Consider the following 19,649-nt stretch of genomic DNA (forward strand, 5'->3'; position numbering starts at 1 on the left):
GAGGAATGTTATCCGAGATACTGGAGAAAACTACCCTGCTCTTCTTCAATAATGCTGTGAGATTTTTTTTCCCCCTAAATCTGGGAGGAGATTTATCTTGGTTTAATGTTTCATAAAGACAGCATCTCCACAGACAAACTGTTGGTACTGTTCTGGGACTGGAAGCCTAGATTTTCTGCACAGAAAAGTGGATCCTAAAGAGAGTGATTGGCTGGAACTGGAGACTGAGTAAAACCCCCTTCCGCTGTCACAAATTGATCTAGAAAAGCACTGCTTCTGCTCTCTACAACATGGCCTATGTGTAGAGTTTGGATCTGCTGTAATGTTTTTTAACCACAGCAGAAATACTTGCTGTTGGAGGCATGTGCTTTATTTGTAATTATTGACTTGTGGCTTTAGACATTAATATTGGATCATTTCTTGCCTTACAACAGTGACTACACTTCAAAAATACTTCATTAGAAAGTCCTGAGTTTATGAAAAGCACGATGGAAATACAGGTTTTTTTCTTTAAAATAAAAGCAAAATACTCCAGATGCCTGAGATCTGAAATAAAAACAGAAAGTTCTGGAAATACTCGGCAGGTCTGGCTGCATCTGTGAGGAGAGAGAAACAGGGTTAATGTTTCAAGTCCGTATGACTCTTTGGAACTGAGGGGAGGTAGAAATGTGTGCCAGTGGTAACTTACTGGGCAAGAGTGAACACTGACCAATATTGACCAGTACAACCTTCACCAAAGCAGCCTGACCTCTCCCTGGGTCAGACCAGTCTGGCTAAAAGCAGCTTGTCTCTTTGTTAAGTTGATCTCGGACGACACTGAAGGTACTTAGTGTTGGCCTGGAGTCACATCTTAGACAACGTAAAAGTGACAGTGCACTTCCCGAAAGTGAGCCAGTTGTGTTTTTGCAACAATCTGAGTTTTCCTGGTGTCAGGTTTATTGAATGCTGTTGGTGGCACTTTGAGCTCACCATATCTGGGTTGCCAGTTGAGTACCATAACCATATGAAGCAGGCTTGACGAGCCCTAAGGTAACTCCTGCTCCTTATGAAGTCACCATACTGTGCAGGCATATTATGTAATAGCTTCCTGAATGTTTGAGCTAGTGAGGTGATGAGGAGTGTTGTTTTCGGACTCCATACTCAAATCAATCTCTTTCCTGCTCACAATGGGGAATTTCATCAAGTTTAGAACGACAATATTCCCTTTTACATTTTTCTTGTTTGTCATAGGTTCACTGACATTATAATAGCACAGCATCTTGCGCTATAAGCTATAAATATGTGGCAATCCATTTCCACACCAAACCCCACGTTTGTGAGAGTGACAGGGTTGTACTCTCATCCCGTCATGCAGTCTCAGAGCCAATTTAAATCCACCAAAAATCTCTTTGGCTCCCTCCGGGGTACTACTCTTACAGAGGTTCTGGGTTACCTTCCAGTACCTTGGCCAAGTTGCCACCCTTTATGTGTGAGCCTAGACATTTCTAGAAGTTTAACTATTCAACTGTTGCAGAGCATTGCAGTTGATCCCATTCTCCATGCACACCCACAAACATGTACTTTCCATCCAGCATCACCAGATTGTATTTCAGTGAGGAAATCATGGATGACCTGGTTTCTGAATAAGTAAAGTGCTTCCTCATCCAAAGCACTCAATCGATCACCATAACTCTCTCTCAAGCGCTGGAAAGAATTAAAATAAGAGAAGCCAGAGATTCTGGGCTATGTTCTGGGCCGGCACCAAGCATTGCTGCTTTTATTTTAATCTGAGCACCCTCTCAAGGGGCTGATCTCATGAGGTCTATTTATGCGCCCACGCATAAATAATTGCTTCATCTTGGCAATTCTGCTTTCCAAGTTGCTGTCGGCTATGTGACAATGTTAAAGTTCACATTGTTGCGTGCAAAAGGATTATTTAACCCTTTCACCACCTCAGAGTGCTCAACACAGACTTTTCACTCAAACCGGTCTCACTCAAAGATTCTCATCTTCCTTTACTACCACACTGACTGCACCCCATCCAGAATACTAATCAGGGCAGGGAAGGAATAACAAAAAGCTGTAAATTGAACTGTTGCATTTTGCAAGTATTAAACAGGAAAGCTGACAGGACAGAGACTGGTGCTGCCGCTGAGTGCTCATAGGAACAGGAGAATGCCATTTATCCCTTAAAGAGCCTATTCCACCACTTAACGTGACCATGCCTGATCTGTGATTTAACTTCATTTATGACTTTGTCCCATATCCCATAATACCTTTGGTTAGCAAAAATCTATCAATCTCATATTTAAAATTAGCAACAGATAGAGAATTAACATTCAGGTAAGTAGCAAATAATGTTTGCTCCACACAAATGGCAGTCAGTAAGTATTTCCTATAAGAGAGAATCTAACCATATCCCATTGAAATTCAATGGCATTACCATTGTCAAATTCCCAACCATCAACATTCTAGGAATCACAATTGACCAGACGTTAACTGGACCAGCCAAATAAATACTGGGTCTTAAAGAATGGTTAGAGGCTAGGATGTGGTGAGTAACTCATGACTCCAAGCCTGCTTGATGGACATTCTAACCAGCACCTTAAATATTCGCTCCCTCCACCATCCTGGCTACAAGATGCACTGCAGCAACTTGCCAAGTCCTTCCTCCTTCAACAGCGCCATCCAAATCTATGACCTCTATGGACAAGGGCAACAGGCGCACAGGAACACCACAACCTGAAGTTCCCCTCCAAGACTCACACCATCCTGACTTGGAACTATATCACTTCATCGTAGCCTGGTCAAAATCTTGGACCTCCCTCCCTAATAGTACTACACGGACTGCTGCGGTCCAAGAACACAGCTCACCAACACCTTCTCCAGGGCAAGTAGGGATGGAAATTAAACATTCCATGAATAAATGTTCAGGAAAGCTGGCCTTATTTTCCTCAAGTGACTGAGGGAGTGATGTGTTCAGCACCTGCAATGAAAGAGACGGACAAGGAACAGCTTTGGGAGATCATAGAGATGAGTGACTGAAAATTGCCACTATCAAGTTTCTAGGACTATAAATATAAGAAACTGGTTTGTAATCTTCTATTGTTTTGTCTACTTAAAGAATAGTTAATACTAGATTATTCACTTGTTAGTTAACTTCATATTTTAATCTTTATCGAGATCTGTTGTGATGCACTGCCAGTTTTGAGTACACTGACATAAGATCTTATATAGGTATCAGATTGCCTAGAAATTACAAACAGGGTTTTATTCATTTATCTGTGCATTTACTGCAAGCCCATAGAAACATAGAAAATAGGAGCAGGGGTAGGCCATTCGGCCCTTCGAGCCTGCTCTGCCATTCATCATGATCATGACTGATCATCCAACTCAATAGCCTGCTCCCGCTTTCTCCCCATATCCTTTGATCCCTTTCGCCCCAAGAGCTATATCTTGAAAGCTATGCCTTCTTGAAAACATACCATGTTTTGGCCTCAACTTCTTTCTATGGTAGCGAATTCCACAGGCTCACCACTCTCTGGGTGAAGAAATTTCTCTTTATCTCAGTCCTAAATGGTCTACCCCGTATCCTCAGACTGTGACCCCTGGTTCTGGACTCCCCCACCATCGGGAACATCCTTCCTGCATCTACCTTGTCCAGTCCTGTTAGAATTTTATAGGTTCCTATGAGATCCCCCCTCATTCTTCTGAACTCCAGCGAATATAATCCTAACCGACTCAATCTCTCCTCATATGTCAGTCCCACCATCCCAGGAATCAGCCTGGTAAACCTTCGCTGCACTCCCTCTATAGAAAGAACATCCTTCCTCAAATAAGAAGACCAAAACTGCACACAATATTTCAGATGTGGTCTCACCAAGGCCCGGTATAATTGCAGCAAGACATCCCTGCTCCTGTACTCGAATCCTCTTGCTATGAAGGCCAACATACCATTTGCCTTCTTTACCACCTGCGTGCACCTGCATGCTTACCTTCAGTGACTGGTGTACGAGGACACCCAGGTCTGGTTGTACATTCCCCTCTCTCAATTTATAGCCTTTCAGATAATAATCTGCCTTCCTGTTTTTGCTACCAAAGTGGATAACCTCACATTTATCTACATTATACTGCATCTGCCATGCATTTGCCCACTCACTCAGCTTGTCTAAATCACACTGAAGCATCTCTGCATCCTCCCAACAGCTCACCCTCCCACCCAGCTTTGTGTCATCTGCAAATTTGGAGATATTACATTTAGTTCTCTCATCTAAATCATTAATATATATTGTGAATAGCTGGGGTCCCAGCACCGATCCCTGCGGTACCCCACTAGTTACTGCCTGCCATTTGGAAAAAGACCCGTTTATTCCTACTCTTTGTTTCCTGTCTACCAACCAGTTTTCTATCCATCTCAATACACTACCCCCAATCCCATGCACTTTAATTTTACACGCTAATCTCTTATGTGGGACTTTACTGAAAGCCTTCTGAAAGTCCAAATAAACCACATCCACTGGCTCCCCCTCATCAACTCTACGTAGTTACATCCTTGAAAAATTCCAGCAGATTTGTCAAGCATGATTTCCCTTTCATAAATCATGCTGACTCTGTCCAATTCCGCCACTGTTTTCCAAGTGCTCAGCTATTAAATCTTTTATAATGGACTCTAGAATTTTCCCCACTCCTGACGTCAGGCTGACTTTTCAACCCCACTTAAGAGTTGAAAGCAACAACAGACACTGGAATATATAAGAGTTAGGCCTCACCCATGAGACTAATTAAGAGCTGAATTAATTCAGTAGAATGGTTGGGAAAGGCTGGATGATAATGGGCATCAGACAGTCAGATGCAAGCAGATTTTTTGATAGCTAATAGTTTATTGCAGAAAATATAGAACCATAGAACCATAGAACACTACAGCACAGAAAACAGGCCATTCGGCCCTTCTAGTCTGTGCCGAAATATTATTCCGCTAGTCCCATTGACCTGCACCTAGTCCATAACCCTCCAGACCTTTCCCATCCATGTATCTATCAAATTTATTCTTAAAACTTAAGAGTGAGCCCGCATTTACCACGTCAGATGGTAGCTCGTTCCACACTCTCACCACTCTCTGAGTAAAGAAGTTCCCCCTAATGTTCCCCCTAAACCTTTCCCCTTTCACCCTAAAGCCATGTCCTCTCGTGTTTATTTCTCCTAATCTAAGTGGAAAGAGCCTACTCGCATTTACTCTGTCTATACCCCTCATAATTTTGTAAACTTCTATCAAATCTCCCCTCATTCTTCTACACTCCAAGGAATAAAGTCCTAACCTGTTTAATCTTTCCCTGTAACTCAACTCCTTAAGACCCGGCAACATCCTAGTAAATCTTCTCTGCACTCTCTCAATCTTACTGATATCCTTCCTGTAGTTAGGCGACCAGAACTGCACACAATACTCCAAAGTTGGCCTCACCAATGTCTTATACAACTTCACCATAACATCCCAACTCCTATACTCAATACTTTGATTTATGAAGGCCAGTATGCTAAAAGTTTTCTTTACAACCCTGTCTACCTGTGACGCCGCTTTCAGGGAATTATGTATCTGAATTCCCAGATCCCTTTGTTCCTTCGCACTCCTCAGTGCCCTACCATTTACTGTGTATGTCTTACCTTGGTTTGTCCTTCCAAAATGCAACACCTCACACTTTTCCGCATTAAATTCCATCTGCCATTTTCTGGCCCATTTTTCCAGTTGGTCCAGATCCCTCTGAAAGCTTTGAAAGCCTTCCTCGCTATCCACAATGCCTCCAATCTTAGTGTCATCAGCAAACTTGCTGATCCAATTTACCACATTATCATCCAAATCATTGATATAGACAACAAACAACAATATTCCCAGCACAGATCCCTGAGGCACACCACTAGTCACCGACCTCCAGTCTGAGAAGCAATCATCCACTACCACTCTCTGTCTTCTCCCACACAGCCAATTTCGAATCCAGTTTACTGTTTAATAAATGTTTTGAAATATATTAAGGGAATTTTATAATATTTTCAATCTGCAATATTTCCATGGTGACACAGCTTGCTTTAATTTTCTTACTGGTTAACGACTCTTGTCCATGTGTTTTGTGTTGCACTGATAATTTAAAAAACTCCACACAACATGTGTCTCCCTCAGCTGTGGGCAACCGATATGTGAGGCTTAGTGTGTCTTTGTTAATTGTCTAGCTCTGCCCGAATCCATGATGCTGATCTCAAGCTATGTTCCTTCATTTCTCTTCAGTGGAATTGGTGGCACATTAGCCTAAAATCCAGCCTGAGCTGAAGGAGGGGATGTGGCTCTCACCTGGGACCTGCATTGAAATTCAGCCAGCATTGTAATGGCTCTTCTACATATATAGAATGACAAAAGTGTCATAGTCTGGCACCAATTGAATATAGGCTCATTCTTCATACTAACACTGCTAAGGGCCAGGATGAACAATGTCAATGGGCGACTGATAGAAGAGTGACCTGTTGGTAGAGCAGACTTATTGGACCCAGTTACATGCTATGGCATAGAAGATGAGGAAATCAGCACTATATCATTATTCGGTTCATCAAGCATTTAAAGGCAAAGAGATCCCTCTCCTCTAAGATGTATTTACCTCTGAGAGACAATTTAGAGTAGTGATGGGACTGAGGACGGAATGTCAGGAGGTGATGGACTGAGAATGGAGTGTCAGGCAGTGATGGGACTGAGGATGGAGTGTCAGGCAGTGTTGGGACTGAGGATGGAGTTGCAGGCCGTGCTGGAACTGAGGATGGAGCGTCAGGATGTGATGGGACTGAGGATGGAGTGTCAGGCAGTGATGGGACTGAGGATGGAGTGTCAGGCAGTGATGGAACTGAGGATGGAGTGTCAGGCAGTTGATGGCACTCTGGATGGAGTGTCAGGCAGTGATGGGATTGAGGACGGAGTGTCAGGCAGTGTTGGGACTGAGGATGGAGTGTCAGGCTGTGATGGGACTGAGGATGGAGTTGCAGGCTGTGATGGGACTGAGGATGAAGCGTCAGGCTGTGATGGGACTGAGGATGGAGTGTCAGGCAGTGATGGGACTGAGGATGAAGCGTCAGGCTGTGATGGGACTGAGGATGGAGTTGCAGGCTGTGATGGGACTGAGGATGAAGCGTCAGGCTGTGATGGGACTGAGGATGGAGTTGCAGGCTGTGGTGGGACTGAGGATGAAGCGTCAGGCTGTGATGGGACTGAGGATGGAGCGTCAGGCTGTGATGGGACTGAGGATGGAGTGGCAGCTGGTGGTGAGACTGAGGATGGAGTGTCAGGCTGTGATGGGACTGAGGATGGAGTGTCAGGCAGTGATGGGACTGAGGATGGAGTGTCAGGCAGCGATGGGACTGAGGATGGAGTGTCAGGTGGTGGTGAGACTGAGGATGGAGTGGCAGACGGTGATGGGACTGAAGATGGAGTGTCAGGAGGTGATGAGATTGAGAATAGAGTGTCAGGCAGTTGATGTGACTGAGGATGGAGTGTCAGGTGGTGATGCAACTGTGAATGGAGTGCCAAGTGGTGATGGAACTGAGGATGGAATATGAGGCAAGGATGGGACTGAGAATAGAGTGTCAGGCTGTCATGGGACTGAGGATGGTGTGTCAGGCGGCCATGGGACTGAGGATGGAGTGTCAAGTAGCGATGGGGCTGAGGATGGAGTGCCAGGCAATGACGGGACTGAGGATTGAGTGTGAGGCAAAGATGGGACTGAGAATAGAGTGTCAGGCTGTCATGGGACTGAGGATGGTGTGTCAGGCGGTCATGGGACTGAGGATGGAGTGTCAAGTAGTGATGGGACTGAGGATGGAGTGTGAGGCAAGGATGGGACTGAGAATAGAGTGTCAGGCGGTGATGGGACTGAGGATGGAGTAACAGGTGGTGATGGGACTGAGGACGGAGTGTCAGGCAGTGATGGGACTGAGGATGGAGTGACAGGCAGTGATGGGACTGGGAATGGAATGGCAGGCAGTGATGGGACTGAGGATGGAATGTCAGGCAGTGATGGGACTGAGGATGGAGTTGCAGGCTATGATGGGACTAAGGATGGAGTGTCAGGTTGTGATGGGACTGAGGATGGAGTGTCAGGCGGTGGTGGGACTGAGGATGGAGTGTCAGGAGGTAATGGGACTGAGAATGGAGTGTCAGGCAGTTGACGGGACTGAGGATGGAGTGACAGGCAGTGACGGGACTGAGGATGGAGTGTCAGGCGGTGGTGGGACTGAGGATGGAGTATCAGGAGGTAATGGGACTGCGAATGGAGTGTCAGGCAGTTGATGGGACTGAGGATGGAATGGCAGGTGGTGATGGGACTGAGGATGGAGTGTCAGGATGTGATGGGACTGAGGATGGAGTGACAGGCAGTGATGGGGCAGAGGATGGAGTGTCAGGCAGTGATGGGGCTGAGGACGGAGTGGCAGACAGTGATGGGACTGAAGATGGAGTGTCAGGAGGTAATGGGACTGAGAATGGAGTGTCAGGCAGTTGATGGGACTGAGGATGGAATGGCAGGCAGTGATGGGACTGAGGACGAAATGTCGGGTGGTGATGGGACTGGGAATGGAGTGTCAAGCAGCAAAGGGACTGAGGATGGAGTGTCAGGCAGTGATGTGACTGAGAATGGAGTGTCAGGCAGTGATATGACTGAGAATGGAGTGTCAAGCAGTGATGGGACTGAGGACGAAATGTCAGGCAGTGATGGGACTGGGAATGGAGTGTCAAGCAGCGAAGGGACTGAGGATGGAGTGTCAGGCGGTGAAAGGACTGGGAATGAAGTGTCAGGCAGTGATGGGACTGAGGATGGAGTATCAGGTGGTGATGGGACTGGGAATGGAGTGTCAAGCAGTGATGGGACTGAGGATGGAGTGTCAGGCTGTGATGGGACTGAGGATGGAGTGTCAGGCAGTGATGGGACTGAGGATGGAGTGTCAGGCAGTGATGGGACAGAGGATGGAGTGTCAAGCAGTGATGGGACTGAGGATGGAGTGTCAGACAGTGATGGGGCTGAGGATGGAGTGTCAGGCAGTCATGGGACTGAGGATGGAGTGTCAGGCAGTCATGGGACTGAGGATGGTGTTCCAGGCGCCGCTGGGACTCAGGATGGAGTGTCAGGCAGTGATGGGACTGAGGATGGAGTGTCAGGCGGTGATGGGACTGAGGATGGTGTCAGGCAGTGATGGGACTGAGGATGGAGTGTCAGGCAGTGGTGGGGCTGAGGATGGAGTGTCAGGCGGTGATGGGACTGAGGATGGTGTCAGGCAGTGATGGGACTGAGGATGGAGTGTCAGGCAGTGATGGGATTTGAATCACGATTACAAGGCTGCGTATTTTCTACATCCCAAATTGTAAAGATGAAGAAACTTATTCTGATTACCATGAATATCTTTTGAGAAGTTGTTGGATCCTAGCCCGTCTTTATCTTTCAGTTCTGCTAATGTAATTCTCACTCTTTTCATTTCTGAATTTCCTCCTGCTTCATATTTTTTCTGTTCTTTATTTTTTACTCCTAATGTTTCTCATGTTGCTTGTCCCTTACCTTGTTTTTCTTTCACTCCTCCTGTTTCCTTTCTATCCCATTTGTACCTCTTTCCCAGTGCCTTAATTTCTGTTTCATGCCACAAAGACAGGATAAAGCTGCAAACAGTAAAACTGTCGCCCACATAAACACTATTCCTCCAACCCAGCCTGGCCAATCCCCTGCCTGCAACACACAGCATCTGCTTCTCTTTAACTGATGGGGTACATTTAATGACTTATGTCAGAAGCTGAGTGGGAGACAACCAGTTGGCAGTAAGTTCAGGAGAACCAGGTCAAAGCTGTCTTAAAAAATAAAGTGTGTAAACCACTGAAAACATCTCTTTAGAAACTTGTTTATCAGAGCAAAAGTGCAATCATTTTAAAATGATTTCAAGAGTTTATTAGTCTCCCTCCTCCTTATTGCAGAAGAACATTAAGTGGCAACATTAGAATCACACAGTGCAGAAGAGGCCCTTCGGCCCATCGAGTCTGCACCAACTCGCAAGAAACACCTGACCTACCTACCAAATCGCATTTACCAGCACTTGGCCCATAGCCTTGAATGTTATGACGTGCCAAGTGCTCATCCAGGTACTTTTTAAAGGATGTGAGGCAACCCGCCTCCACCACCCTCCCAGGCAGCGCATTCCAGACCGTCACCATCCTCTGGGTAAAAAAGTTTTTCCTCACATCCCCCCTAAACTTCCTGCCCCTCACCTTGAACTTATGTCCCCTTGCGACTGATACTTCAACTAAGGGGAACAGCTGCTCCCTATCCACCCTGTCCATGTCCCTCATAATCTTGTACACCTCGATAAGGTCGCCTCTCAGTCTTCTCTGCTCCAAGAAAACAACCCAAGTCTATCCAACCTCTCTTCATAACTTAAATGTTTCACCCCAGGCAACATCCTGGTGAACCTCCTCTGCACCCCCTCCAGTGCAATCACATCCTTCCTATAATGTGGTGACCAGAACTGCACACAGTACTCCAGCTGTGCCCTCACCAAGGTTCTATACCACTCCAACATGATCTCCCTACTTTTGTAACCTATGCCTCGATTGATAAAGGCAACTGTCCCATATGCCTTTTTCACCACCCCATTAACATGCCCCTCTGCCTTCAGAGACCTATGGACACACACGCCAAGGTCCCTTTGTTCCTCAGAACTTCCTAGTGTCATGCCGTTCATTGAATACTTCCGTGTCAAATCACTCCTTCCAAAGTGTATCACCTCACATTTTTCAGGATTAAATTCCATCTGCCCATTTGACCATCCCGTCTATATCTTCCTGTAGCCCAAGACACCCAACCTCACTGTTAACCACCCGGCCAACCTCTGTGTCATCCGCAAACTTAGTAATCCTACCCTCCCACATAGTCATCTATGTTGTTTATATAAATGATGAATAATAGGGGACACAGCACAGATCCCTGTGGTACGCCACTGGACACTGGCTTCCAGTCACTAAAGCAGCCTTCTGTCATCACCCTTTGTCTCCTACAACTAAGCCAATTTTGAATCCACCTTATCAAATTACCCTGTATCCCATGTGCATTTGCCTTCTTTACAAGTCTCTCATGTGGGACCTTGTCAAAGGCTTTGCAGAAATCCATATAAACTACATCAACTGCACTACCCTCATCTACACACCTGGTCACCTCCTCAAAAAATTCAATAAAATTTGTTAGGCATGGCCTCCCTCTGACAAAGCCATGCTGACTATCCCTGATCAAACCTTGCCTCTCCAAGTGGAGATAGATTCTCTCCTTCAGAATTTTCTCCAATAGTTTCCCTACAACTGATGTGAGACTCACTGGCCTATAGTTCCCTGGCTTATCTCTACAACCCTTCTTAAATAGCGGAACCACATTAGCTGTTCTCCAGTCCTCTGGCAGCTCCCCCGTGGCCAGAGAGGAATTAAAAATTTGGATCAAAGCCCCTGCGATCTCCTCCCATGGGAGTCTATGGAGTTGGGTATGTATGAATGCGTATCTGTATATGTGTGTCTAAACAAACAAATGGCAGATTAATTGAACAAGTATTTTGCATCAGTCTTCACTATAGAGGATACAAGTAACATCCCAGAGGCAGCTGTAAATCAGGAAATGGAAGGTAGGGAGGAATTCAGGAAAATTGTAATCACCAGAGAAGTGGTACTGAGTAAATTGTTGGAGCTGCGGCTGATAAGTGCTTGGGCCCTGATGGACTTCATTCTAGGGCCTCAAAAGAAGTGGCTAGTGAGATAGTTGATGCATTGGTTTTAATTTTTTGAAACTCCCTAGATTCGGGGAAGGTCCCATTAGATTGGAAGATAGCAAATGTAACTCCATTGTTCAAAAAGGGAGGGAGACAGAAAGCGGGAAACTACAGGCCAGTTAGCCTAACATCTGTCGTAAGGAAAATGTTAAAAGCTGTTATTAAAGAAGCTATAGGAGAGCACTTGGATAAAGTCAAGGTAATCAGGCAGTGTGAACATGGTTTTGTGAAAGGGAAATCGTGTTTAACCAAATTATTGAAGTTCTTTGAAGAAGTAACATGGACTGTGGATAATGGGGAACCAGTAGATGTACTGTACTTAGATTTCCAGAAAACATTTGATAGATTGCCACATCAAAAGTTATTGCGGAAAATAAAAGCTCATGGTGTAGGGGGTAACATATTGGCATGGATAGAAGACTGGCTGGCTAACAGGGAGCAAAGAGTAGGCATAAATGGATCTTTTTCAGGTTGGCAAGATGAAACGAGTGGTGTGCTACAGGGATCAGTGCTGGGACCTCAACTGTTTACCGTTTATATAAAGGGCTTGGATGAAGGGATGAATGAGATGGTTGCCAAATTTGCCGATGACACAAAGATAGGTAGGAAAGTAAGTTGTGAAGAGGACGTAAGGAGGTAATGAAAAGATATAGATAGGTTAAGTGTATGGGCAAAGATGAAATTGTCCATTTTGGCAGGAAGAATAAAAGAGAAGCATATTATCTAAATGGTGAGAGATTGCAGAGTTCTGAGATGCAGGAGGATCTGGGTATCTTGCACATGAACATATGAATTGGAAGCCGGAGTAGGCCACTTAGCCCCTCGAGCCTGCTCCTCCATTCAATAAGATCATGGCTGATCTGAATGTAACCTCAACCCACATTCCTGCCTACCGATAAGACGTAGGAGCAGAAGTAGGCCACTCAGCTCATCGAATATGCTCTGCCATTCAATGAGATCATGGTTGATCTAATAATCCTCAACTCTACTTTCCTGCCTTTTCCCCATAACCCTTGATTTCCTTACTGATTAAAAATCTCTCTATCTCAGCCTTGAATATACTTAACGACCCAGCTTCTACTGCCCTCTGCGGTAAAGAATTCCACAGATTGACTACCCTCTGAGAGAAGAAATTCCTCCTCATCTCTGTCTTAAATGGGTGACCCCTTTAATCAAAGATTATGCCCTCTGGTCTTAGACTCTCCTACAAGGGGAAACAACCTCTCAGCATCTACCCTGTCAAGCCCCCTAAGAATCACATATGTTTCAATAAGGTCACCTCTCATTCTTCTAAACTCCAATGAGAACAGGCTCAACCTACTCAACCTCTCCTCATAAGAAGATCCCTCCATCCCCAGGATCAACCTAGTGAACATTCCCTGGACTGCCTCCAATGCCAGTATATCTTTCCTTGGATAAGGGGACCAAAACTGTTCACAGTATTCTAGGCATGGTCTAACTAGTGCCTTGTATAGTTTTGGCAAGACTTCCCGATTTTTATACTCCATTCCCTTTGAAATAAAGGCCATTCTATTTGCCTTACCTATTACCTGCTGAACTTGTGTGCTAGCTTTTGTGTGCTTTTGGGATACATGCATGAGGACCCCCAAATCCCTCTGTGCTGTAGATTTCTGCAGTCTTTCTCCATTTAAATAATATTCAGCTCCACTATTCTTCCTGCCAAAGTACATAACCTTACATTTCCCACATTATATTCCATCTGCCACGTTTTGCCCACTCACTTAACCTGCCTACATCCCTCTGTAGACTCTGTGTCATCCTCACCACTTGCCTTCCCACCTATTTTTGTGTCATCCGCAAACTTGACGATAGTACATTCACTTCCCTCATCCAAGTCATTAATATATATTGTAAATAATTATGGCCCCAGCACTGATCCTTGTGGCACTCCACTAGTTACAGGTTGCCATCCTGAAAATACACCCCCCCCGCCGTATCCCAACTCTCTGACTTCTACTAGGCACTTTACAGCCTTCCGGGCTGAATATTGAATTCAACAACTTTAGATCTTAAACTCCCCCTCCCCCCATCCCCACCCCGTTTCTCCCCCCTCCCTTTTTTTTCAATAATTTATATAGATTCTTCTTTTCCCACCTATTTCCATTATTTTTAAATCTAAAACTAAAACTTTGTTAGTCTTTCCACCCCACCCCCACTAGAGCTGTACCTTGAGTATCCTGTCTTCCATTCTTAATTAGCACTTTTCTTAGACAATATCACCACCTTCAACACCTCTTTGATCCTTTTGTCTGTGACATCTTTTGATTATCTGCTCCTATCACTGCTTGCTTATCTCCACAATCACCACACCCTCAACTTCCCTCTCCCCCCGCCCCCCCACCTTAGACCAGCTTATATTTCACCCCTCTCCTAACTACACTCAGTTCTGCCGAAGGGTCATGAAGACTCGAAACGTTAACTGATTTCTTCTCCACCGATGCTGCCAGACCTGCTGAGATTTTCCAGGTAATTCTGTTTTGTTTTGGATTTCCAGCATCCGCAGTAGCTTTTAGCTTTTTGTTTTTATCTCTGACTTCTGTTAGTTAGCCAGTCCTCTATCCATGCTAATATACTACCCCCAACGCCATGGACTCTTATCTTATTAAGTTAGCCAGTCCTCTATCTATGCTAACATACTACTCCCAATACCGTGCTAATATATTGCCCCCAACACCATCTTATTAAGTAGCCTTATTAAACACCTTTTGGAAATCCAAATATATTACATCTACTGGTTCCCCTTTATCTACCTTGCTTGTTACCTCCTCAAAGAATTCTAATAAATTTGTCAGGCATGATTTCCCATTCATGAAGCCATGCTGACTCTGCTTGATCATATTATGCATTTCTAAATGCTCTGCTATTACATCCTGTTTAATGGACTCTAACATTTTCCCAATGACAGATGTTAAGCTAACTGGCCTATATTTACCTGTTTTTTGTCTCCCTCCCTTTTTGAATAAGGGTGTTACATTGGCAGTTTTCCAATCCTCTGGGACTTTTCAAGAATCTAAGGATTCTTGGAAGGCTACTTACCAGTGCGTCCACTATCTCTGCAGTTATTTCCTTTAATACCTTAGAACGCAACCCATCAGGTCCAGGTGACTTATTGGCCTTTAGCCCCATTAGTTTCCCTAGTACTTATTCTCTAGTGATAGTTATTGCATTTATTTCCTCTCCCGCTTTTGCCCCATGATTATATTGTATTTTTGGAATGCTATTAGTGTCTTCTACTGTGAAGACTGATGCAAAGTATTTATTCAACTCCTCTGCCATTTCCTGGTTCCCCGTTATTATTTCCCCAGCCTAATTCTCTAAGGGGCCTATATTGACTTTGGCCTCTTTCTTTTTATATATTTAAAGAAGCTCTTACTGTCCGTTTTTATATTACTTGTTAGTTTACCCAAAAAGTTTATTTTCTCCCTCTTAATTTTTTTTGTCATCTTTCGTTGGCTTTTAAAACTTTCCCAATTCTCTGGCTTACCATTAATCTTTGCCACATTTTATGTTTTTTCTTTCACTTTGATACCATCCTTAACTTCCTTGGCTAACCATGGCTGGTTTATCCCACTGGGATATATCTTTTGTTGTGAGTCATGAACTATTTTCTTAAACATCTGCCATTGTTCATCAACTGTCTTTTCTGCTAAACTCCTTTCCCAGTCCACTCCAGCCAACTCTGCCCTCGTTCCTTTGTAATTGCCGTTATTTAAATTTAGCACAGCTGTTTCCAAACTAAGTTTCTCACTATCAAACTGAATACTAAATTCCACCATGTTATGGTCACTGCTTCATAGGGGGTCTTTAATTCTGAGATCATTTATTAAACCTGCCTCATTACACATTACCAGATCCAAAATAGCCTGATCCCTGGTTGGATCCACAGTGTATTGTTCTAGGAAATTGTCCTGAATACACTCCGTGAATTCTTGCTCGTGGCTACCTCTGCCAATTTGATTTTCCCAATCTACATGAAGATTAAAGTCACCCATGATTAATATACTGCCTTTTTTACATGTCCTCATTATCTCCTAATTTATTCTCTGTCCTATAGCATAGCTACTGTTAGGGGGCCTATAGACTACTCCCACCAGTGTCTTCTTCCCCTTGTTATTTCTTACCTCCACCCATATGAATTCCACATCTTCCAATCCAAGATCATTTCTTGCTATCATACTTATTCCATCTTGTACTAACAAAGCTACCCCACCACCCTTTCCTTCCTGGCTGTCCTTTCGATAAGTCACATACCCCTGAATATTTAGTTCCCAGTTTTGATCTCCTGGTAACCATGTCTCCGTTATGGCTGTAAGATCATACCCATTAACCTCTATTTGTGCTGTTAATTCATTTATTTTGTTCCAAATACTGCATGCATTTAAGTAAAGAGCCATTAATTTTGCCTTTTCACCATTTTTTCCCCCTTTGACCCTATTTGCTGCTGTTTTTTTTATGTTTGTACACTCTGTCCCTTCCTGTCACACTCTGGGTATCACTACCTAAGTAGCTGCCCTACAATGCCACCATATCCTTTTGCTTTGTAAGCCTACTTATCCCCTCTCCAGAACTCCCGACAACCTTTCACCCTCCACTTGTTAATCAAGAATCCATCTGCCTTAAAAGCATTCAAAGACTCTGCTTCCACCGCATTTTGAAGAAGAGAGTTCCAAAGACTCACAACCCTCTGAGAGAAAAAAAATTCTCCTCATCTCTGTCTTAAATGAGTGACCCTTTATTTTTAAACACTGACCCCTCGTTCTAGATTTTTCCACAAGAGGAAACATCCTCTCTACATCCACTCTGTCAAGACCCCTCAGGATCTTAAAGGTTTCAATTAAGTCACCTCTTACTCTTCTAAATTCTAGTGGATACAAGCGTAACCTGTCCAGCATTTTCTCATAAGACAACACACCCATTCCTGGTATTAGTCTAGTAAACCCTCTCTGAATTGCTTCTAACACATTTACATCTTTCTTTAACTAAGTAGACCAGTACTGCACATAATACTCCAGATGTGGTCTCACCAATGCCCAGTACAACTGAAGCATAACCTCCCTACTTTTGTAATCCATTCCCCTCACAATAAATGATAACATTCTATTAGCTTTCCTAACTACCTGCTGCACCTGCATACTAACCTTTTGTGATTCATGCACTAGGACACTCAGATCCCTCTGAATCTCAGAGCTCTGCAATCTCTCACCATTTAGATAATAAGCTTCCTTTTTATTCTTCCTGCCAAAATGAATGATTTTACATTTGCCCACATTGTACTCCATTTGCCAGATCTTTGCCCACTCACTTAACCTATCTCTGTCACGTTGTAGCCTCTTTACATCCTCTTCACAATTTACTTTCCTACCTATCTTTGTGTCATCAGCAAATTCAACCACCAATCCTTCAGTCCCTTAATCCAAGTCACTTGCATAAATTGTAAAAAGCTGAGGCCCCAGCATTGATCCCTATGGCATGCCACTTGTCATATCCTGCCAATCAGAAAAAGACCCATTTATGCCAATTCTCTGCTTCCTGTTAGTTAGCCAATCTTCTATCCATGCCAATATGTTAACCCCCCACACCATGAGCTTTTATTTTTCACAATAACCTTTGATGTGGCACTTTAACAAATGCCTTCTGGAAATCTAAGTACAGTACATCCACTGGTTCCCCTTTATCCACAGCATATGTGACTCCTTCAAAGAACTCCAATAAATTGGTTAAACATGATTTCCCCTTTTACAGAACCACGTTGACTCTGTCTGATTGCCTTGAATTTTTCTAAGTGCCCTGCTATAACAGCTTTAATAATAGCTTCTAATATTTTCCCTATGACAGATGTTAGGCTAACTGGCCTGTAGTTTCCTGCTTTCAGTCTCCCTCCCTTTTTGAATAAAGGAGTTACATTTGCTATTTTCCAATCTAATGGAATCTTCCCTGAATCTAGGGAATTTTGGAAAATTAAAACCAATGCATCAACCATCTCCCTAGCCACTTTTTTCAAGACCTTAGGGTGAAGTCCATCCAGACCTGGGGATTTGTCAGTCCACAGGCCCAACAATTTGCTCAATATCACTTCCCTGGTTATTGTAATTTTCCTGAATTCTTCCCTCCCTTTCATTTCCTGATTTACAGCTATTTCCAGGATGTTACTTGTGTCCTCTATAGTGAAGATCAAAGCAAAATACCTCTTTAATTCAACCCCCATCTCCCTACTTTCCATTATCAATTCCCCAGATGCACCCTCCATAGGACCAATACTCACTTTGTTAATTCTTTGCTTATTTAAATACCGATAGAAACTCTTACTGTTCGTCTTTGTATTACTAGCTAGCTTTCTCTCATACTCTAGTTTTTCCTTCCTTATTAATCTTTTTGTCATTCTTTGCTGTCCTTTATATTCTTTCCAATCTTCTGACCTGCCATCTGCCTTTGTGTAATTTTCTTTACGTTTGATATTGACTTTAACTTTTTTAGTTAACCATGGATGTGGGCCCCCCCTTTAGAATTTTTCTTTCTCATTGGAATGTATCTATTCTGCATATTCTGAAATATCCTTTAAAATGTCTGCCACTGAACTTGTATTGACATATTCCTTAACCTCATTTGCCAGTTCACTTTAGCTAGCTCCGCATTCATGCCCTCATAATTGCCCTTATTTAAGTTTAGTGCATGAATCACAAAAGGCTAATATGTAGGTACCAGCAAGTAATTAGGAAAGCTAATAGAACATTCTTATTTATTATGAGGCAAATTGAATACAAAAGTAAGGAATTTATGCTTCAGTTGTACAGAGCACTGGTGAGACCACATCTGGAGTACTGTGTACTGTGATCATCTTATTTAAAGAAAGATGTAAGTGTGTTTGAAGCAGTTCAGAGAAGATTTACTAGACTAATATCTGGAATGGGTGAGTTGTCTTATTAGGAAAGGTTAGACAAGTTAGGCTTGCATCCACTGGAGCTTAGAAGAGTAAAAGGTGACTTGATTGAAACTTTTAAGATCCTGAGGGGTCTTAACAAGGTGAATGTGAAGAGGATGTTTTATCTTGTGGAAAAATCTAGAACGAGGGGTCATTGTTTAAAAATAAGGTGTTGCTCATTTAAGACAGAGATGAGGAAATTTTTTTCTCTCAGGGGGTTATGTGTCTTTGAAACTCTCTTCTTCAAAAGGTGGTGGAAGCAGAGTCTTTGAATATTTTTAAGGCAATGCTAGATAGATTCTTGATTAAGAAGGGGCTGAAAGATTATCAGGAGTAGGGGGGAGGTTACAATCAGATCAGCCATGATCTTATTGAATGGCGGAGCAGGCTTGAAGGGCTGAGTGGCCTACTCCCGTTCCATGTTCGTATGTAACTGAGATGAAAGTTGGGGCCTGAGGGTCAGTTCAGTAGGCACTAGACGCCTTACTGTCAGGAGGAAGCATTGTAGAAAGGAATGCAGGGGGCAATAATTGTGAGGGATATTATATGACAGCACTTGGGTCAGGGAACACCTGCTGAAAATGCAGTTTGAGGCTGTGTGAGGGAGCTTGCTGGACACCACCATCCGGTGTGGGTGACAATACAGATGATCAAAAAAATACATTTAGGTAGGGTGACCAGTAAGCTGCAAACCCAGGGGCAGGCCAGTGAACAGGCAGGTCAAGAAGCATTTTGAGCAGACTGACAGGCTTAAAAACACACGCGTTGTGTAAGCAAATAGAGACCCATGGCCATGAGGTATGGGGAATAGTACTCAGGCTCGATGAGTGAGTGCCAAGGTCAGCAAGTAAGTATGTCAGTGTTCATAAAGCACTCAACTAGGCAGGAGATCTCACAGCCCAACCCAGCCAGTCCT

The 19,649-nt window shown here is 43.7% G+C and overlaps 1 long non-coding RNA gene across 1 annotated transcript in view; it reads right to left on the reverse strand.

Annotated features, from left to right (window-relative positions):
- The window catches only part of LOC144668858 (uncharacterized), a 143,021-nt gene that overhangs the window by 46,637 nt on the left and 76,735 nt on the right, over positions 1 to 19,649 (reverse strand). The window lies entirely within an intron of this gene.

Source organism: Cetorhinus maximus, chromosome 28 (genome assembly GCF_964194155.1).
Source record: "Cetorhinus maximus chromosome 28, sCetMax3.hap1.1, whole genome shotgun sequence".
In the NCBI taxonomy this organism is placed as follows: Eukaryota; Metazoa; Chordata; class Chondrichthyes; order Lamniformes; family Cetorhinidae; genus Cetorhinus; species Cetorhinus maximus.